A 22,966-nucleotide genomic window follows, 5' to 3' on the forward strand; every position below is an offset into this window, starting at 1 on the left:
CGGAAGCAGCTGTCAAATGAGAAATAAAGAAAGATTATGTGGAATGAGACTGTTACATGACCAGAGAGCTGCAACCACATCACCTGACTGGATACTCATCATCTGTCTTCAGTCTCTGGAAGAGAGAGATGGAGATGCTAGGGGGAAATGGGCTTACTGAGCAGAAGACCCTTCCTCCACATGATCCTATGCCTGCTGTGACTGGCTGCTGCCTGACTGTGAAAGAGGTCATTGAATGGGGAGGGAGGGATGAAGGATGTTTGGCTCTGCCACCCAACACTCTTGTATCTGAGCATGTGTTTTTCTGGAGTAGAGGCTTTGTAGAAGCTCATTAACGGCCAACATGTGAAAAACAGCAGCAGCATCGCCTGAGCATTGCCAGCCAGAGCTCCTGACCTCAGAATCTGGCTTCATGTTGTCAAATTTGCTTATCATCCATGAGGTACAGTGGAAGTGCTGAGGAGAAAAAGAAATGTCCAGAAATGTGAAGGTGGGTTGTGGTTTTCAGTGCTTGAGGCTATTACAAGCAGCCCTGCACACATATGCTCTATTTTGTAGCTGGAGGTGATTCATGCACTGAGAAACCTCTGAGTAGTGCTTGATATGAATTGACAGAAACTAGCAGAAAGAGCAACTGGCTTCTAGCCTCTGACAGCAATTCCCATTCCTGGTCATCAGACATCACCTCTTCCTACATCCTCCTCTTCATTGAGGTGCAGTGCTACATAACAGAACATTGCATGGCTCATGCCTTCATGGGGATGATGTTTCCTGCAGGAAGAGCAGAAGCTCTTTGTCATAAGCAAGGGCTCTCTGAGACCTCCCCTTTTTTTTTTCAATGGAATCTCTGGGATTTCATAGTGCTACTAGCAGTGAACAGAGCCACAAGTCTCACCTTTCAAAGCCATATATTCTTGGCAAGCCAACTAAGGTAAAAAAATATTATAATAATAATCATAATAATTTACGTTGTGCATATTTAATGGGTAGCGGCAGGAAGCCCAGATAATGGCAGAGGCAACATCTGTAAGCTGGTTGTGTCCCCTGGAGCTGGAGCTAAGGAGGCTCTTTTCCAATGTGGTCCAGAAGTTGGTAAGTGGAAGACAGAGTGTGAGGAAATGCTAATGAAGCAAATGAGGTGCTGCTGAGGAGCAGTGGAACAAAGCAGCAGCCTCTCAGCTCAATGAAGTCTTGCCTGGGATTTCACATGGGCTTCCTATAGGCCCTTTTTTTACTCTCACTCTTCAAGAAAAGAGAGCTTGTACTACCTTTTAAATGGGCAAGTTACACACAGGAAGTTCCCACCTTGTCAGCCAGACAAGTGGCTTTCTTACACCCTGAACTCCACAAGTGCTTAGTAAACTTTGTATGTTTAGTAAATCTCCCATGGCTATCAAACCCAATTCCTTGAGTCAAGCAGAGCATTTATAGAATTGTGGCTTTTTTGTGTTTTACTGGTGAATGTATCTGGCAGGGGAAACTAGAACTTCCATTTGGGATCATTTGTCACATTAGCACATTTCCCTTGAAGTTGCTTTATGCAGCAGTGTCAAAAGCTTTCTCACATCTTGACTGCCCTCCACAGTCTCTCAACACCTCTCCTGAAGTAAGTGGCCAAAGCTGGAGATTGTATTTCAGGAGCTGCTTCACCAGTGCTGAGTAATTATCATGAAATCATGACTGAAGCTTGTTCTGTCCTGTCTTCTTCTTTACCCAGCTAGAATCAATAGATATAGTGAACAATAGACTTTGTTCTTACTTCATCATACAGCTGCACAGTTTCAGGTATTTTGAAGCATCCTTAGCACTGGAACATGATATAGTTACCTTGAGTTGACTTTAGACACATGCATTCAAGAGTGCTATTCCCAGGCGCACTGGTAATCCCTGAATGCGCTCTTAAGTGCTTGAAAGTCTGCTTTTGTGCCTACTCAACAATGTTTCTGTCCTCTTCTGGTAGCTTGTTATCTCTTTCATGCCAAGGTTATCAGATATGTATCTTCTGTCTGAGGTCCTTAAGCAATCGAAATTTGCCTAGCAGACTCTGACAAGAGACACATGCAAAGCACATAAGCCATGGCCTTTTTATTTAAAAATGGCCAGGATAGGAAAGAGGAAATAATGGTCATGTCCATGATGGCATGGGTAAAAGGCTTACTGAAAGCTGATGAATCAGGGTCAGAGGGGAAGCCAGAACATGGGAATGTCTTGATGGTGACTGATCAAGGAGAGACTGTGGACAAATATTTCTTTAAACAACTGAAGGAAGTATTTCAAACTCTTTCTGACTCTCATGGAGAACTTCAACCATGCTGGAATCTACTGAGAGTAGCACGTGATGGGTCACAAGAAATCCAGATTTCTGGAATGCAAGGAAGACAAATTTTTGGTGCAAATGCTGAGCAACTAACTAGGGGAGATGCTTTGCTGGAATCCTGAATGAAAATGAACTGTCAGTCAATAGCAGTTTTGACTGCAGGAGCTGTCAGATGTTGGAGTTTATGATCCTGAAGGCAGCGAGGAAGGCAAGGACACAAGACTTCATCTGGTAGACAGAACTAATGCCACATTAAGCTTCCCTTGAAGGCAAGGGAGCTCATAAGGGCTAGTCAGACTTCAGTGACAATCTGCACAAAATGAAAAAAAATCATCTGAAGGGTGGAAGAACAGGCAGACATGGCAGAAGGCCAGCTTGCTGAACAGGGAACTCTTGATTTAACTCAAACACAAAAAGGAAGCATACAAGAAATGAATGCAGGAATGGGCTACCAAGGAGGAATAGAGAAATATTACCTGGGCATGTAAGCACAGAATGAAGAAGGTCAAAGGCCGGCTGGAATCAACCACCACAGCCTGCCTGAAGAGAGATGCTGACTGGAGACAAAGGGAATAAAGTCTTTCCCGTGCAGCTGGTCAGACACTGGAAGAGGTTGTCCAGAGCACTGGTCTGTCCTTGCTCCATGGGGGTATCCTAGCCCTGGCTGGGTGAGGGCGTTATGAGCCTGGTATAGAGTGGTAGTTTACCCTGCTTTGAGGAGGCAGATGGATGAGGTAGTCTCCTGAGGTCCCTTTCCTTCCTCAATTAGACGTGTGATTGCATGATTTTCCTAGTGGTTAGAAAATTTGTCCAGGAAGCCCAGGAGCACAGGCCTATTTGTCCTTATCTGGGGTGACGACAGCAGCACCCTGCTTGCTAAATAAAACTCTGGTCCATCTGTATGTACACACCCATGTGGTAGAGACATCCTCCACCTTGCTTTAAATAAGCAGATATTAACTGGGCCACAGACCAAATCTAGGCCTGAAGCTGACTTTCTAGCTCAGTGATCAGGACATGAACCTAAGAGAACACAGACCTGGATTTATATCTGTGCTCCAGGGACAGCTTGTACATTTTGGTCTATGGCTTTTTTTTTCAAGCATCACAGTGTATGTGTCCCTGTGTGGTTCTATTCCTAGTTTACTAACATAATCAAGAAATCAGATCCTCAACAGACACGAAACTGCTACCGTTGCTATACTACCTGGGAAATTTTCATTTACACATGTTTCTAATAGCCTGCCAGCTCCATGAGCAGCTCTTCCTGTTTAAAGACCTTCAAACAATTCATACAGCTTTTACCACTTTTCTAGTTGTAACTGGAAAATTATATCGTTTACTTAAACTGCCAACAGTTAATTTTTCCCTCCCTCTGTACTCTTCCCTCACCTGTTGCAGTGCGATAAACAATTCAAGCCAATTCCTCCCTTTGTTGGAAGTGCCTGGAGAGAGACTGCAAGGATTAGAAAAATTAAAAAGCAGTGTGCTGGAAGCTGCTGAATCCAGCAGCTGGTTAGTACCAGCGCCATCATCAGTGAGGCTGAGCAAGTGTTCCCAATGTGTATGCATGCACATATTTACATATATGTGTGTATATGCATTTGTATATGTACTTTCTGACCATGTTAAATAAACTGAGTGGCTAGTTATTCAGTTTAGCACAGTCAGAAAGTAACAACTTGACCAGTGCTCACCTGAGGCAAGTCCTGCTCCCAGTGCTGCACATGCTCCCTCTGTAGAGTAACATGCATTGGCGCACAATGTCTGTATAATATATATTGCTGTATACACATAATATAGACATATCTGGCCGTAGACAATCAGTATATCCTGTATCTGGCCCCAGACTCCTCAGATCTCCTCAGTTTTTGTCACCTGGACCTAGGGAGCATGGAAGTTCATGGCCCCACTGCCTTTGCTGTAGACAGACTTGTTTTAATTAAACACACTGGAGGACGCCTGTAGCTGGCCTCAGATCCCGTTAACAGTTCAACTTACCTTACCATTAGCCTGAGAATTACCACCTCTTATTGTCCATAGCCATATATATTGTTAGTAAATTAAAGGCAAGATTTTTCAAAGTCAGAGATTAAAGGCAAGAAGCTTGCTGTCACCTTTTTTTTCAACAGAAGTCGGGTGTTACGCTGTTATTCCAAATTCTGTTCATCTACAGATGTAGCTATGAAATGAACAGCTGCAAGTATGGCATGCTTGAGCATCTTGTAGAATTAAGATGGAGACTCCACTGATACATGTTTTATTTGCAAGTAAAAATTCAAAGCACTGTATCACTCAGCTGGGCTGACCCACATGTGAGGGTCTGTATGCGCAGCATGTTTTACTGATCCCTTTGTAGAAGGTGATGGAGGAGGAGGAGCAGCTCAACTGGGTTAAGCACAGTAGATGGTTTAGATAGGAGCTTCTGGCTACCCTGCTGCTCTTGCAGTTGATTAGCTGTTTTCAGTAATTATGCATTTCCATCAGGGGTGCAATGGTTATCACCTCTGGTAATGAGATTACTCCCATTTCATACAAGTGTAATGTTCTGCCGGTTCCCTTTTGGCACTTTACACGTTTGCTTGACTCGTGCTTTCAACGCTTGCCGAGGTTGCACACCATCGTATCTCCTATGGACTCATCGAACCATGCAAATGGGTTCCCCAGCATTTGTCAGTCTTGTGGAAGCAACCTATAGGCCTGCCAAGGTAGCCTCACAGCACGTTCAGTAAAGAGCTTGCTTTGCAGTAACCACAGTGAACTAGTTCCAGGTTTTATTTGTTGTCACTTTTTTCCCAAGTGGCTGCACCAGTCTGTCACTGAATGGGAATTACATGTTTTTCACTTATGGGAAAGCATCTCTGTAACCCATGACATAGCATCCCAAAGCATGGGTTTGCACTCCATTTACCACAGTAGGAAAGGCACCATCTTTTCATCACAATATTGAAAAACTTTCAGTCTTTGCTTGGATTCCCTAAATACAGAGTACTCATTCCCCAAAGCACTGTTAAAAATCATTATTGCCAATTATAGAACAAACCAGAGAAGTGGATGCTGATGTTACATCTGACTTAGACAAATGATTTGTCCATTCTTCTGGTGGAAATTTCCCTGGAAATTTTTTAAATGGGAAGAAAGAGAGATACCTCAGAAAAGGACAAGTCATTGAAGAAGGTACAAAATTGTAATGCACGCTTCTGGAGCTTAACAAAGAGGAAGGAGTACTCAGTGAAACATTATACTGCACGGAGCTGCAGATTCCAGGCATTCCTTTTGATGGAGCCTCTGAAGGAAGTATAGAGGCTGTGTATCCCTTTAGAGGCAGCTTTACAGGTCACAGATCTGGCCTAAACAAAAGTATTTTTTTCTAAACTACTCCTTTCATTTTCCTCCTCCTCATGTCAGGACTCCAGCTGAGTTTTGTAAGCAGTCCAAGGGCCATCCTGGCAGCATCTACCTCCCTGCCTCTGGGGACTGATTCCAGGTCATAGATCAGAGGGAAGGTATACTTCATAGAGTGCCTTGGCACAAGTGCACCTCCTTTCATAGGTTTTTTTTTTTTTTTGCCTCCAGAGTGTGGCATGAAAAGGGCAACACTGTAGGCTACCAATCAACCACCTCCTTAAAATAAACCCCATCATCACAGTATCTTTCATGTAGACATCCCAGGGAGTAAGCTGCATGGTGCAAAGAAGGGCATCTGGTTTTCACCCTGTTCTGGAAATCGAGTGAGTATATAAATGTGGGTTTTGCCAAGAAATATATATGCAAGGGCTTGAGCGGCAGCCTTGGAGGGTGGAGACATCCTTGCCTCTCCATGTGGTTCCAGAAGCCATGTGACAAGTTCCTTTAATGCTTTTTGCCATTAAAATTGATCCAAGATCCCAAAAGATAAGCTATGAAATTCCCCTTCTGTGTGAAGCAGCCAGATTTCCAAAAAGAAAGAATCCCGTCAAGAGACCAGAAAAAAATGCTACCTCTGCAGAAAACCTCTCCCTATCACTTCCAAAAAAGGTCTTCATCCTGAAGGTGCTGCTAAAACCAAGAGCTTCCAAGTAATGGCATTTAGGGAAAAAGACATTAAAGGTACCTTCTTTAAGAATGGGAGGACCTGAGACTCCCACACCAAGAGGAGGCACAAAGGAGCTGTCAGACGAAGCCTGCTGCTCAAGGAAAGAGTCTCCTCCCTTCCTTCTTTTCCATGTATCGTTTCTTGCCCACGGCCCTTGTTTTTAACATGCTAAAATGAAAAAGGGTGGTGCAGTTGCTTTCTCTGGGCTCTAGAGAGTCAGGCTTTTGAAGGCCAGGCACCAGCTGTGAAGTTAAATTGATAAGATCTACATTTCAACAGAATAAGACATGTAATTCACCCTTGAAAAGTCAGAAGCCTTATTTCTGAGAAACTACTATTTAAGAGAAGATTTGACTATGCTCTTTAGTTCAATCTAATCTACTCAGTCTAATTATATGTTCATTTCTTCTCTAGCTGAGAATAACAGTAATATTAAAAAATCATATAAAATTTGAGATTTTTTTCAGCATTGCATGAGGTCACTAAACTAGGGTCATGTAAGTGCTGTGAAGACAACACCAGTTTTTCATTGAGAGGGTTTGATAAGGGACTTGTATTGTTGCAGAGACAATCACACTTGGAAAATCTCACTATTGAACTTGTTAGTTCTTGTAAAGGAGTAGCTGCTATAATAAGGAAAAAATCACATCTAATTTCATGAAAAAGTGTCAAGTGGAGAGAATATGTTTTAATAGCAGTTGTATTATTAACTCTTTGAGATTCCAGTGTATTTCAGTGATCTCTAACACAGCTGTACAGTAAAAGTGCCAGTGCTGGCACAAGCAGCATCTGAGAAAGTTCCCCATTGTGCCAAGACTGTGACATTGCGTTCTGCTGGAGATCTCTTTGGCTTCGTTTCATGCATACCTAGCAGATTTAGCAGATTGTGAAAATGAATGTTTTCCATTCTCATGGCTGATTTTTGCATGCATCTGTTCACTCATCTAAACCTTAGTTACATGCTGCTATGAGAATGAAAGGGTATAATTTTTTCCTTGGAAATTGGGATTGTTTCATGCACCACAATTTCTGCTTAAGGATCCTGCACAGAAATTGTGAAACACTTGTCTCACTAATGTCTTAGAAAAAAGTATAGCTACAGGGATGCATTTCTCTCTCCTTCTGCATGCATATCTGGGCTTCATGTAGTAGGAATTACATGCATAAATCAAGAGAAAAGTACTCCCCCTAGAATGGAAAATACCTGTTGGCAGGTACCAAAATATAAATATTTAAACATGGCACTTGCGTATAACATTAATAAACCCACACTGATTATGTCGCAAATTCTGTATTGTAATTCACGATTCTTACTTCATATACCAGGTTGCAAGTTATTGTGAGTGCTCAGAGTTTGCCAAATTGTTTGAATATTGTAGCTGTGCTATATTACAGGGCTTACACAGTCATTTATGTGCTGAACGCTCTTCATTTTATTTTTTTTGAAAAAACACAGCCTGGCAATTAGCTCGATACAATGAGCTTGAATAGGGTTATGAAAGAAAATGGATGTAGGTGACACTCCAGAATTAGCACTGTTTACACTTTTGCTTCTTAAAAGTTACATTTCTGGCATGTTATATTTTTGTGCTGTAATTTCTCTGTGTTAACCATTCTAAATACCCTTTAATATTATTTTTTTTTCCATTAAGGAGGGATTTAAATGGCTTAACCACATTCTCATAAGAGATCTAGGCAAAGACAAAGGCTGAGATTCAGATAGCTGTCAGCCCACCCAGCCCTTGCAACACTGCTAGTAAATAGCACAAGTCGGAGTTTTTCCTCAAAATTATTTGTGTTTGTAGATTTGTATTGTCTTTGTTGCAGAGATGTACTTCTCTGAGCCTTGCCCCCATGCCACCAAAATTAACATGCACCATCTAAAAGTTAAAGACAAGGATACAAAGGCAAAAAAAGCCATCAGTAGGAGCATTGTGTCCCACAATACTCTTAGCACACTTGCTTCTTGTGCATCCAAAGCATCCATTAAACCTTTATATCACTCTTCAGAGACTGTAATTTCTTTTTCCATAGCATAAAGTTTACTGGTTCTTCTCTTTTCTAAGGCACCCTCTTTGCTGAGTAGTCACACAAAAGGAACAGAGCTAAAAAGTGAGTCACATTAGTCATGCTGCGTAAGGTCCAGTGAAGTGGATTTCCAATTATTGCTAATTTATTCAAGGGTAAATTGTTGCGCTGCGAGGGGGCGAGCAGTAGGGGTGGGTGCAGAGCCCAGCGGGCGCCTGGCGGGGCACGTCGTGCTCGGGCTGTCATGGTTGCTGCATCTCCCAGGCCTGGCTTCCAGCTGCAAGCACACACATGCAGACATACTCTGCCGTCTCACAGAAGGACGAAGGAAAGATTGCATTTCACTATCCCCTTGCTCCTCTGTGGTCACTCTGGGGACCCAGATTGCACATGGGAGCTGAGCTAGGCCTGAGTGTGGCTGTTCACAGGAACATCAGGTCTGCCCTTGTGGCTGGGTCCTACCAGGCGCTCCTGTGACTGTGGGGTGCTTCCTGCTCATCTGTGTCACTTGAAATGCATGGCCCCTCTGGTCTGGGGGTGTTTCATGGAGGAGAAAGAGAGTAGCATGACCTAAGGCTATCACATAGCAGTGCTGCAGGCAACATCCAGGGCCCCAAGAGGTCTCAGGGTGACACATGCTTGGCTGTGCCCAGCCACAGAGACAAATGAGAAAGTGTGGCTATCGGCAGTCTGTGTTTTAGCTGGCATGCTGTAGTCCAGGGAGCTCGTTGTGGAACACATCCCTCCTGCCTCGTGCCCAGACACAGTGTTGCTCCTTTAGCTTTGTCATCAGCATGGATTCCAAACCATTGCACACCAGGCACTGCTCAGCTCTCCATTATCTTCTCTCCAACATCCATGCTCCAGTAGGGTCATGTAGGAGAATTTGTATTTCATTTTCAAGACCCTGTCCTGTGCAAGCTAACATATGCTGTCCATGTTCTGGCAATGCAGGGCAAGAGATGTCCCCACTCACCTCATAGAGCATCTAGTCAATGGTTTTTTATGCAGCTGGAAAGCTCACATGTGTGGTCACCTTAGCTAGGATGTTCAGAGCACTGGGTAAAGACACCTTTGCAATTATTAGCTACACAGCCTTGTGGTTGAGAACAGCTGGTTTGATTTCAGTGGCAAGCTGTGTGTTTCTGCCTGGGCGAAGTAGATGCCCATGGGAACCAAGTCCATCTGGGCCCTTCCCCAAGGGCTACTCTCTCTGCTCTGACTAAAGGGTATTTCCCAGTCGAGCTTGCCAGCCTTTGTCTGCAAAGGAGCTAGCTACTAATTTTCACAAGCTGTGTCTTAGTGAACTTTTGAGGACCTTCTAAAAAGCTGAAGATCTTTTCAATGAAGTTTAGACATGCTACTTTAAAAGTCTCGTTTAGCCCATCCAAATCTCTAAGTGAAAGACAATTAAAGTATCATTTTATAGCTATTTTCTCTGCTCAGGGATCACAGCGGTACTTGCAGAGCCAGAAAGGCTGTATTTTCCTTCTTAGACTAGGAAGAAATACAGGGAAACAGGTGGGGTTTGAAGGTCAGAATTAATCCTGTTGTCTCTTTCATTAATTTAAAATTTCCATTCTGGTAAACTCATGATTTTCAAAGGAAAATCATGTTTCTTCAAGGAAACAAAATGGCCTTAGACTTTTAGGACCTTTACTCTTGCTACCCCCTGCATGCTAGGGGGGAGCAACAGTAAGAATAACCAATCTTATTTTACCAATTCCTATATAGACTACGATACTTTGCAAAACTTTCCTGCACATTTTTGATATGTGTGTGCTAATTTGTCATGGAATTACCGGTTTGGGCAGAAGGTTGTAAAGCGTTTATATTTGTGAAGATTTTGTTGAACTGGAATGCTGCCGTATTCTCCACTGGTCTGATATTTTGCATAATGGAGATGTAAGTTTGCTTGCCTCCTCCTTTTTTCTTTTTCCATTATAAAATGTAAGAGCTGAGAAGCAATTAGAAATGGTGTTTTTCTTTTGGCAACTAAAAACTGTTAATAGTCGGAAAGTTATGTTTGCGGCATAGATTGCTAATAAAATTCGCCTCTTCCTGCCAAAATCAGAGAGTCCAATTTTCAACATCTCCCCAGTCTCTCTCTCTGCACGAGCCATTCACACCGAACTCGCTGCACTTCTGACTGTTTTGCTTGTGCACTCTGTCAAAAAATATTTTCTGCATCTCTAATTTCATCAAGATATGCTTGACTGCGAGTGTCAGCATCACCGAGCAGTAGTGTTTAATTCAAAATTCACTGCGTCTGTGGCTGTGGCAGCTGAACAACTGAAATATCAGTGAGGAACCAGACCACCGAGGTGCCGCGGTTTGTTGGCGTGTTTGTGCAATTAGGTGGGAAACGTCACTCTTGTGTGACTGCCCGTGCTTCAGCAGTGCTCCATTGACCAAATAGCATCCATTTCTAGTATTTATGTCAGCAAAGGTTATATGTAAAAGCTCAAGATGTAATGGTTGTGTGTACCATATTATGAGAAACAAAAAATTCTCTTTTTTATTCTCCCTTAAGTCATAGTAACACATTTTTGAATAGCAGTCTGCAGTGATATTAATCTCACCTGTGCAATTGCCAAGGTATTTCTTACACTGAGATGCAGTCAGTGGTGTTTAGGCTTTGGTAGTCTGAAGTGAGATGTGGGTAGGATGGCAAAGGTAAGAGCAAAGACTTGAAGAAAATCGATGGAAAAATGTGGGGTGTCTACCTGTCTCTTAAATATGGATTGTTTTGGGGAACATCAGTGTTTTTGAAGTGTCCTCACTTTCACTGTTCATTGTGATCTACCTTGGACACAGTGGTGATTTTCTCCTATCCTGGATATTTTATTGTCCTTATTTTATTTTCCTGCACAGATAGGTTTTTGAGCCCTGGTACCCTGGGAGAGGTAGATGCCCAGGTTATTAAGTGAGTGACATCAAGGCATTGCACTTCTATTCTGAGTTGCCTTTGGATGTGGTGTGGTACAGTGAGGGGTCACGTATTGGGAGCAGGCAGCTGCCTGGACCCTCAAAGGTGTGGGGTACAGCTGGGCTGGTGTGGCCCAACATGGAAAACAGGCCAGTGAACTCAGTTCACACTATGTGTAAATCCAACCATTGCTGATCTTCCCCCAATATATTTAGCAAGGGAATTGGGTTTAGTGGGTTCATTACATCTGTTTTCCTTGACTGCTGATGTGAAATAATTGACAGATGAAATGTGAGAGGATAATTTCATGTTTCACACCAGTGAGTCCATTTTATTTGGTACCCTTCTCACATGATTGGGGAAGACTAGTGTCATATGAATCCTTTGCCTAACTGAATGATGAATCAGCAGGTCAATGATGAGGTCATACCAAGACCTCCCGAAAAGCTCTTTATTGTTGTTTGGGTTGGATTGGGTTTTGTGTAGGCTTCTGAATAGGTTTCATGATGCAGTATGCAGTTTAAGTACTTTCCCCTCGGTTCAGATTTGTTCCTGGCTGGCACTGCCAAAAATTGCAACTCTCTGACAGAAACAATACTTGGCAGCAGCCCCTTTTCTGGCAGGTTTAGCAGAGTCACCACTGGTTGGTCAGACGCAGACAGTGGCCAGTGCTTGCAGTCTGGGGGTAAAATCTTTGTCTTGGGAATGAGCAGTACTTGCATGGGCTTGTGTGACACCTTGTTAGGGAAAACAGGGTGTCCAGGCTCTGCCTGCATCAGGCAAGCCTAGTAAGTCATGGGATTTAATCAGAACAGAAGGGCCAGACATAAGTGAAACAAACCTGTGGTGAGTTTTATCCTGGTAGACAGGCCTGAAGTATCCTTAACTGCTTGCTTTGCTTCAGATGCAACTGGCACATAGCAGAGGGCAGCCCCATGTGCTGTGAAATGAAATGACTGATCCAAACCACAGCAGGTACTCATGATGGAAAGGAGACCTTAGTTGCCAGGAACTGCTCCCCAGGGCAGTCACCAGTGCTCCCAGGCTGCTGCCCAGTACAGGAGTTTGAAAAGCAAGGCAAAAGTGCAAAAATACCCCTCCTTGGAAGACTGGAAGTTAACGTTTGCGTTATAATCCTGAAGCTTCATGGAGATCTATAAAATAGTATTTGTGTTGTGTCTGTCGATGTCAATGCTTGACTCTGAAAAGATAACAGCATTTCCTTCTGCTGCCCCCATGACAGAAGAGGGTGGGGGAGTCAGAGCATGGCTGCTAACGTGAGCACAACACTGGTGACACCATCCTGGAATTCAGAGTGCTAATCCTTTCCGTATTTCTGAGGCGCCTGTCAGTAGAGTTTCCTTGATGCACCAGTGCTCTGGGAATAGAGCCGATTTCTAACTTAGAGAGGGCTCTGCACAATCACCACCTTGCATACTCCTAGCACAAGATAAATAATTGTTTTACATTTCTGCTTCTATCAATGGTAGTATTCTTGTGGCTGTTCCCAGTCCCGATGCTCAGTCTCCCTGCCAGCAGGTGCAGGAAGCTCAGCGAGGGTGGTCCAGCTCAGTGCACTCTGCGAGAGGGTATCCTGTGTTTCTCAATAACAGCTTCTCCAACTGGCGGATGAGCCCCAGAGGGAGTCCTAGACAGTTCTGCGCTGGGCAGAAGAAGTTGGCAGTGACACAGGGCCTCAAGGATGTAGTTTATAAAGCCGGGAAAAAATCCCCTCCTGTGGTGCGGTGCTCTGTGCCAAGGCCATCATCCTCCAGCCAAGGCAGGCTGGATGGGTCTCCCATAAGAGTCTGTCAACCCCTTTCATTAGGCAGCCAGAGGGGCTGCTGCTGAGTGATGCACGGCACCTCCTTCCACCCCATGCGTGCTTCCTGCCAGCCAGAGAACAAGAGGCTGGGATTAGAAATCAAACTCTGGTTTTTCTGCATGACTGTGCAGGGCATATTGGCATTAGAACCCCCTTGCCTTTATTTATTTATTTAAAATAAATAGTTTTTATTTCGTTTTTTTCCCAGTATCAGTGGTTTCGTTCTCACCCCCTCTCCATACCCTCCTCCAGAGGCATGAGTATGTGGGGGATTGTTCTGGATGTGGTTTTCAGGGTTTTGTCCATCTCATTACAGCAAATGCATCACCTGCATGACTCAGTCATTCTTTGGCTGCCTGGGGAAAGAGGCCTTCAAGAGCAGTTGCAACAATAATCCTGTCTCATTACGGCCCATGGCACTGCTGCTGTGAAAGTAGGCAAGCTAGCAGATCTCCTTCTTAGAAAATACCAGTCTAGCCGTGCGGAAAAACTACCCTCTATTACTGGGTAGTCAAAGCTATATTGTGGACTTCCGTAGATGGGGTAATTTAAATCACAATAATTAAAATGAAAAAGTGATGCCAGGATAGAGCAATTTCCTCTTCCTTCATCTGATACCTATAGTGGAAAAAGAAATTGCAAGAATCTCGGTCGATAACAAAAAAAAAAATCAAAATAGATTCTGCAGCCCCCGGGTATACTAAATATTTGCACAAAGCAAATTTACAAAATCCGCATATTTCTCTGTGTTTGTCTGATGATCTTTTCTCATGCATTTGGGGAAAGATGCTCAGACTGTATGCAGTCAGTGGGTCTACTTTAAGTCACTAGCTCAGTTTGCTGCTCTTTGTGGTCTGCCAGGCTTTTCCAAACCACAGCCCATTCAGTGGCATTTCCTTCATGCCACACTTCTTCTGGTGAATACCCATCCTTCAAGTATAAAGGCTGGAATAGGTTTAGGTAAAGGTTTAGGAAATCCTCTTCATAAGGAAGAACTGTGAACAGTCACTGAAGGCTCTTCCTATGAATCCATGTCTTCCTATAAATCCATCTAGGACCACTGGGAACTGTGGTTCTATTACAGCCTTTGTCCTGCTACAGCCACCATCATGGGGCAGCATAAAGCCGCTTCCCTCTGCCCATTCTGCAGCCATGGCTTCCCCAGAAGCTTTTCCCTTTTCCTGCTTCCAGGCCTAACCAAGGAGCTCACTGGAACTGCATGGGGTCCTCCAAATGGGGGCTTCTGGAGCTGGAGTTCGTCTCACTCACACTCCCACTGAGTGGCCAGAATGGCACCGCCGTATTTTAGAGAATTCGCTGCAGGAACATCCTCCCAAACAGTAGATGTCCTTGCCAAGGAAGGGTAGTCAAGCTTATGTTTTCCATAAGAAAGATGTTTCCTGAATGATTAATTTTTTTTTCTCTGATTCTCTGTATTACAAATTTTTTTTAAAGAGAAAATATTTCTTAGTGCATGTGACTGTGTATTTTAAATATAATTGAAGGGAAACTAGTCCTTTTTTCTCCCTCTAAAGAGTTGAATTTATACATTTTAATATGAAGATATTCTCAGTAGGGAGCAGGAGCCTATCATTGGCTCCTACTACAGGCAACACAAACTGCAAATCTAAAAGAAAGGGCTATGGCACAGAAAAGAGGAACCAAATTTTAGATGCAGAGGGAGAATACAAGTATTTAGACCATAGCTGTAGCTATAAAGCTAGAGATAAAAGGCTTTTTCCTTTATATTTTCTTTTTATTGTTTTTTATAGTGCAGTACAATACAAACATTACAACCTGGCTGACTCCTGCAGAGATGCCAAGCACTAGCGTCGTGTCCAAAAATTAGCTTTATACATATGCTAAATTAAAGATTGGCAGCCGCAGCAGCACAAATCCCATATTGGCAGCAGTTTGCAAATCCCACGTTGGCAGTCTTCTCCACATGAAAGAAGAGAGGAAATACAAAGGGCAAAAAGCCCAAGAGTCTTTCTCTAGCAAATAGCAGTGAGTGGAACACAGAAACTATCTGCAGGGAAAAAAAATCTCCAGATTACTGGAGATAAAAGAATATAGCTGAATCTGTGATGAGGTCAAACAAGGGCCCATTTACACCTTTCGGAGAAAGAGACATTAGTAAGAAAATGTTATTTTGGTGGGAAGAGCGGGAGTCTGGTGCCAGACAGAGGACAGTATTAGCCCCTGCATGGTCTGGAGTCAAGGGGGCTGGGTTCTTCTCCGACACTTGTGCAAAGGTTCATTTAAATCTCTTAAATTTGGCTTTTGCTAAATATATCAGACCTAAAGCATACAGGGTGAATTGGGTTATCCTTTACAAGTGGTGTGTTTGATTTATCTGCAGAAAAAAATTAACTGCATATTTTATGAACCAATCAAAATTGCTGTTGCTTTTAATTCGTTCATCCAAACATCCACATTTTCATGTTAATTCTGTTTACAACTGTGTTCAGGGTGCGTTTTACAACAAGTGTTTTCTCTTACATGTATGGTTGACAGCAGTTCCTTCTAGGTCTGCTCAGTTGGGATGGATTACTTAGCTCCTTCAACCTATGTAATTTTGGCTGGCCTTGCTCCCTTCTTAAGACGTTAGTGCATCTGGTAATTTAACATGAGCAGTAAATCCTTACAGTGCTTTGACTTGCCTGGGTTTTAGAAATTGTGGATCCTGTTTTCAGGACAGATACTTGAATTTGAACCAAGGTATGCAGTAGCAAGTGGCTGAGTGAAGGTAGAAGAAGAGCCACAAATTGTGATTTCACCTAATATTTGGGTATATAAAAAAATGGGATCCCAAGGTGGGTGTGCAGACATAGAATACTAATTTCTCCAGAGCTTTTGGTTTTGTTTAGACTTTAAGTCCTTATAAGGACTGAAGTATTTAATGAGCTCCAAACCCAGATCTTAAGTCTAGAAGAAGACTTTTTTTTTTTTAACTTCCTCAGAAAGGAATTTGCAGTGAATCAAGTAGAAGCAGATAACAGAGGTTTAGTTCCTTTCCATTTGCAAGCCACGTGTCAAGTCTCACCACTCTGGTAGTCTGCTCCTTCCCAAACCAGTAAGTCCCAGGCTGGTGCTGCATGATCTGATGCACTGCTGAGTCTGATGCAGCCCCAGATCAGGTACCTCCACTGAGCAGGGCAGGGCAGGGCACATGGGACAGGTTTTTGCCAGTGTTGGATATAGGTCTGGTGCACAGCATCCCCTGCCCCGTTGCATTTGGCTGTCCCACCCCCTGCAGTGTGGGTCACTGGCCACCACATCAGATAATCTACCACAGAAACTGCCATTTCCGGGATGCTGTTTGATTTTCAGCAGTTTGCACAATACAGGAGCATGTGCTGGGAGACAACAAAGACCCTATAAAGGGGATCAGAGCTGTGTGTGGAGTCTCCAGCCATGAGTACCATCTCCTGTGCCATCTAGACCCTGCACTGGGAGAGCCAGACTGCAGGAGGATCTGGAATTACAGAGCACTCCAGTGTCTGTCCTGCAGGAAGGGGAGAGGCAGGGGGTCCAACAGCAGCAGTGAGGACTTAGCAGCAATGCAAGTGCTGTAGGATGAGAAGAACCACATTCACAGCTTAAGAACTCCCTTGCAGAGGGAACAAAACCACTGCCATGGCCACCTGGAAGCTGGTGATTGCATAGCCTTCTCTGCTTCACTACCAAACATTTGGGGCTGCGAAGTGAAAGCCAGCAGAGCTGTTGGCCCTCTCTTGCCATAGGTGATAGACACATGAGTTGTCAAAGTATTCTTCGCTTGCATTGGTTTTCCAGCTGCATCAAGAGATGGGATCTAAAGGCTGGACATGGGATTTAGAGGAAGAGAAAGTGTTGTTACTGTATTATTCATTAGCTGACCTCTGCTAGTTATGTTCTGGACAAAGATCCTTACATTTTCCACTGAGGCACTCACTGAAGCCTGGCTGTGCTCCATGCTTATGGTGGCTTTCTCTGCCAAGTCTGATTTTGCACGTTCACTCTGTGGAGTCTTCTCTCAACTCTGCAGCCCTGGTTTTGTTCCCAGGGTTTCTCTAGAGCCTGTAGGACCAGCTGTGTCCTTGAGTTGTCTGCCTTTGTCTGCGGATGCCAAGATGCTTCAAACAGGAAAAATTATCAAGTGGTATGTTCCAAGCAAATCGAAAAGCAGCTCTGTTTCACACAATGACTAGTTAGACTCGTTTTCCTTTTGATAGTGTGGAAATGAACATCAGTCAAAAAGCAGCAGAGTATATTCATGAAGTAATCCAGTCAAGGACTGTTAATTACAAAGGGCCTGCCGCTCCAAGGATCCCTGATCCAGTGTAGGTAGAAGGAGAAAGTTTTTTCTTGTTACTCCTGGGAACAGAGAATTTTTGACAGCCTCTGTGAAAGATGAATGCATCAAGACCGGCTTCCAAGATACAAGAAAGTGAGGAGAAAGGGCTTAGATTGACTTTTTGGTGATGACTCTGACCATTTGAAGGTGTCACACAGACCGGAGGATGTGACCTGGGTCCATGCTATTCTAGGCTGACGAATGAGCATCTTGGCTCATGCCAAGCATATCCTTATTTCATGATTGCATACTGTGCCTGCAGTACATTAAACCATGAGAGAAGAGTTCTGGGCAGGTTTGTCTGGAAAAGCTTGCTGTGCTGGGAATCTCTTTCATTATCTCAAATTCACGTTTGATTGTTATAAATCCTGATGCATTAGATGAAGTTCAGAGGAAGATCTGTAATTATGTATAGGCTTTGCTGTGTAAAATCCTTGGCTCTCACAAAATCAATATCATGTCATTCATAGCCCTTAATCGTAGTGAGAGCAAGCCCATAAAGGGAAAGTCCTTAGGCCATGGAAAGTTTAGGCCCTATGTCGGGGCCAGGACTGTTTGGGACATGCAAGACTGAGGCAGCTATATAGGTATGTATATGTGTGTGAGAGAGAGTGGAGTTGCAAAAAGTTAGCCTTTTGCCCAGTGCTTGGCAGCATGCTCAGAAAAAAAACATGAAACAAAGACCCTCCAAACATTGCTTTCACTCCAAGGGACATAGAAGTGAAGCCAACTTCTGGCTATCTTTGGAAAACAAATCTTCAAAGAGGTTCCCTCTAGTCATCTCTTCTCCATCTATGGTGTGGTCATTAACCTCTTACGGATGGAACTGAGCTGTCCTTAGTCAAAGGCTGATGGCTTCTCCAGGGAACCTCCTGTTGCATTTATAGTTGTCTGTGTCCTTCTTTGGATACAGGCAAGTTTCTTGTATGGCTGACCTTGAATTTCTCTCATTGCCCTTGACCATGTCATAGGTTTAGCTCAAAGCTTTCCCTTGACTGCCTACTGCTCCAGTGCCCTGAAGTATCCACGTGACATGTGCATGGCTATGTCCTGAGCTCCCCCTGGTTGCCTCTGCATGGCTGCTGCCTTCACAACCCCAGTGCATTCAGTGCCATGACCAAATCCTGATGTATGGTTGGAGGCACCAGTTGAGACGCGACACTGGTGATTGACAGCACTCTGCTACTTCTTGGTGTGGTCTTGAGAGGAATTCAGTCAGTTCAGGTATTCTGTAGTGGAAAACAAAGCATCAAAGTTAAGCCACTCTCCTCATGAATCATCATGGCCCTGCACATAAGGGAGCGTAACCACATCCAAGGGACAGCCAGGTGGCTTTGGAGGGGTGGGAATGGAAAGGGAATAAGAAAGAATCCATGAGAAATCCATGGTTAGCTGAGGGAAGTACAGTCATTTTTGTTCACACCCACAGACTCTGATCTGGGCCAAAGTTACCCTTTTAGAAATTTTGAACAGCCTTCACCTGGCAGAGGGACCTTATGTTGCATCAATGCTTCCCATCATGTGGTCGAAATTATTTTTAAATCTTGGATTAGGTGCTTTAATCATTAGGTATGCTTCCCCGCTGACAACAGCTTTGTTTTTTTGTAACTTCTTCACAGTACTTATCCAAAATGCTAGTGATGCTTCTCTTTTATTATGTTCAAGAACTTACCACTTTTAATGAAGTGTTCATATGCTTAAATTATTTGCACATGCCTTGTGTCTTGATTGTAGTTAAACCAAACAATATATATTTGTCTCTTTTAATTTTTTTTTTTTTTTACTTTTCTCCTTCTTGCTTCCATAGAAAGTTATTTCTATTCATATGGTCTTTCTGATGACAAAGTGACCAGAATTAGAAGCAAAAACTGGCAGTGCTGTTGTTGCTGAGCTGTGCAGAGATGGACGTGACATGATACACCTCCATTGGCCCTTTTCTTGATTACTGCACAGTCATGTAGCACATTCCTCTCTCATTCTCATCCCTCATTAGCCACACTGCCACTTTGGCTTTGTCTTTCCACTCATGGTCTGCGGCTTTGAATTTTGTTTTTATCCTTATCTCTTCTTTATTTAATTCTCATCCTCTTGAACCACTTTTGATTTTATTTCATGTTACAGCCACTAGAAATTTTTACTAGGGTGATGTTCACATTTTCTCCAAGACCATCAACATAGATGCAAATTAAGAAAAAAATCCAGCAGGAGTACACTGGACACTTTTCTTAACTCAATCTGATTATTTTACTGTTTATTTCAGCTTATGATCTGCTTAACAACCTTTTCCAGCAATGCATGTTTTTCCCTTTGGACATTAATTTTGAGTGCTCAGATCTCAGTGGTAAAATATGTGAGAAAGTCTTGAACAGTAAAATGCTGCTGCAATGCATAATTGTTTGAATTGTCCTCTTGACTCCACTGCGTTATTTTCCTTCTATTATATTACAATGGCATGAGCACATATATCAAAAAGCTAAAACATGCAGAAATCATGACTGTCTACTCCTCCCCCATGTCCTGTCAGTTTCTTCATCCCAGATTAGTGTCTGTTGGCTTGGGAAGTAAAGAGGGAGCAGATGGACCACAAAATGAGATTCTGTAACCTTCTTACCCAATAGATCAGCTTTCTGCATGTATTCAGACATATTTACTTACTGTAGTGACAATTATCAGTTTTATTTCTTTTAAGAAAACCAAACAACTTCAGCTCAGTATGAAAGAGCAAACTAAATTGTCTTCTGGCACCATTACTGTCCATGTAATTTCAAATCAGTTAGGAGAAATGTGGCTGGATTCCTATCTGCACAGTACCTGAATATGCCCATTAAATTCTTAGACATGCTTAGGTATAAGGGGACAGACACAGTATGTACATTCTCTGGACTCTTAAGTTTTTATTGTTCATAACACAGGTCAGAAGAGCACAGTTGTTTATTTCCTGGGATATTTTGTTTGAATATATTATTTGGATGGCCAGATGAAGCATCTTTTTATTTGTAAGTGAAGGGAGTTGGATACAAATGTAACCAAATAATAATAACTACAAAGCTTCAAAACCATTATGTGACTCTATGAAAATGCATCAAGCAAAGAATTCCATTTATTAGAAACTTGCTTGTTTCCTGTGCCTCATTCAAGGTGCACCCATTCAGAGCACTGGATGTATTTTAAATGAGAGGAAATAAATAAATGTCTAGTTAGGGTGTAGCTGTGAATGGAAGCTGCCCTCAGCCATGCATCATGTTAGTATAACCATACATTGAGCTCAGATCCACTGCTAGTGTAACATTTTTACAGCAGCAGAGGTCTCTACCTCAGCCTTCCATATTAGCAAAATGCTGTGCATCTCATCTGGGATAAGAGACACCAGCCCCGAAAACACTGAGGTGAGATTCAGCTTGTCTGTTGTAGCTCTCTAGGAAGAAGGTGCTTCAGCTAAGGGAGCTGGGCGCCTCCAAAGAACAAATAATCTCAGTGCCTCAGGCAGCCACTCTAGAAGGTAAATCTCCTTCCAGATATACTGATCTCTATAATAAAACCTCTAGAAAAAACCTTAGAGCAGATACCAAACTTTTAGATGACTCAGGCTGGATGCAAGGAATCCAAGTATATTGTGACAACACATTTGGCCAAATACAATGCGACAAGCTCCTGTAATGGAAAAAGTGCCTTCACTCTCATGCTGAGCGAATGGGACTTGTCCAACAAGTATATGGCACACATATGGCCCTGCACTGGAAGCACAGGGTATCTTCCTTAGCAGGAAAAAGAAACATGTTAAACCTAGTGATTAGGACCCAGAGTTTTAGGAGGTTTAGGAACTGGAGAAAATCAAATCAAGAGGTAGAGACTCTGAGTGCAAGAATTGCCTGGCTGCCTTACATGCACGAGTGCATTGCCAAGAGCTGCAGGTGTTCAATCAGACTGCTTTTATTTGAGGTGCCTAACGTGGATTTCGAAACCACCATGTAGGCAACCCGGCTTGAAAATTGACCTTAATTTCTTCTAATTGCATGTCTTATTCTTCATTATTTTTCTTGTTAGAGACAGAATTTTGAAAGGCGATTCACTAGTGCAGCTATTTTTGACTCATCGCTGCCTGTCTTACTTTGTGTTATTTAATGGGTTCCAGTGGCCATATGCTGCAGAGAATCCTGGAACAAAGTGAGTAAACTGGGAGGCATTGCTCAGAAGGATAAATTTCACAGTTGGAAACACACTTAATACTAAGCCTTCTAACCAGTTTTTCCAGAAATCGCAAGCTTGATTGCCATGATATCTGAACATGGCATTAGCTACTCTAATGAGGAAAATAATTTATATGCTATGGAAATTAGGTCTAATTAGATCTTGTTAAGATAAATATCTCAGTTCAGCTGAAAACTTGAAGAGATACATTTTGCAGTATTCCAGATTATAAATATGACCCTTGTTCTTCACCCCCCTCTGCGTCTTGGGTTACTACTGGTAGAAATGGATGTGAAAACCTCCTTATCACAATCACTACATTCTGTATGCACTTGACATGGAATCAGTTACAAAGATGCTGGATAGTTTAAACTTTACATGGCTTAAAACTCATTTATTTTTTACATCAACTTTAGACAAAGAGCCCAATTTCAGAACTGTGCAACAAAATGTGTCCTGCTTATTCATTTTCTTATTTTAAACAAATATATTAATGTTTATAAATTTTCAGATCCACGGCAAATAATGTTTTTCAGTGCTCTTTACCACTGTTGTCAGTGACTTTGGAACAACATGCATGCCAAATTACATCAATACCATCTTAATGGAAGACAAATATTGAATGCAAACTATAACAAAATCAAAGTTCCTTTTAAATTTAAAAGGAAAACAAGAAAGAAAGTCAAAAAATATATAAGGTGGACCATACAAAAAAGGCAGCTACATTTCTTTAGTATTTAGACCAAGCAGATGACTGATACCTCCATGTATACTTTGCAAGGTACTGCCAAGCAATGGGCCGAACTCATCTTCCCTCTTCGCTGGTGGTGTTGCCATGGGACTCAGAGCAGGATGAAACCTTGTTGGCAGCTGCTTTGTTTTCTTCCATCTTGCAAAAAACACAGATCCAAAATATTTACTGTCCCAGTGGGCTTGAGTTTCCATCTTGCACACTGACATTTCTGCAGAGTGAAAGAGACGGGAATCAGTGCTCTGCAATAATTCCAGTTTGATATTTTTTCATTGTCACAGAATAAGCTATTTAAAGTGAATCCTTTAAAAGTCTATCTTCAGATACTATTTTTTCATATCCCCTGAACTAATGACCTACAAGCCTGCAACTTACCCTGTAACATCACAGGCCATTTTAAAAACACATGTCAAGGAGGCAATTTCCCTTATTCGATGCAATTCCTTTGCCATCAGCCTGGCAGCACTGGCAGCTTTAGACAGCTGTTTCTGGTCCCTGCAGTCACCGGCTTGCC

The 22,966-nt window shown here is 42.7% G+C and overlaps 1 protein-coding gene and 1 long non-coding RNA gene across 6 annotated transcripts in view; one reads left to right on the forward strand and one right to left on the reverse strand.

The window, feature by feature from the left end:
• Positions 1 to 22,966, forward strand: part of CLYBL (citramalyl-CoA lyase) — an 83,203-nt gene that overhangs the window by 15,125 nt on the left and 45,112 nt on the right. The gene's annotated exons all lie outside the window — the stretch shown is intronic.
• Positions 14,917 to 22,966, reverse strand: part of LOC125322211 — a 79,611-nt gene continuing 71,561 nt past the window's right edge. The window contains exons 3-4 of one of the 2 annotated variants that reach the window (XR_007201884.1): positions 22,463 to 22,663; positions 14,917 to 18,742 (exon numbers count right to left, since the gene is read on the reverse strand). This is a non-coding gene — a long non-coding RNA (uncharacterized LOC125322211). Of the gene's footprint in view, positions 18,743 to 20,387; positions 22,664 to 22,966 lie in introns of those variants that run through there. The other variant, XR_007201883.1, reaches the window with a different exon arrangement.

The sequence above is a fragment of the Corvus hawaiiensis genome, chromosome 2, assembly GCF_020740725.1.
Source record: "Corvus hawaiiensis isolate bCorHaw1 chromosome 2, bCorHaw1.pri.cur, whole genome shotgun sequence".
Taxonomy (NCBI): Eukaryota; Metazoa; Chordata; class Aves; order Passeriformes; family Corvidae; genus Corvus; species Corvus hawaiiensis.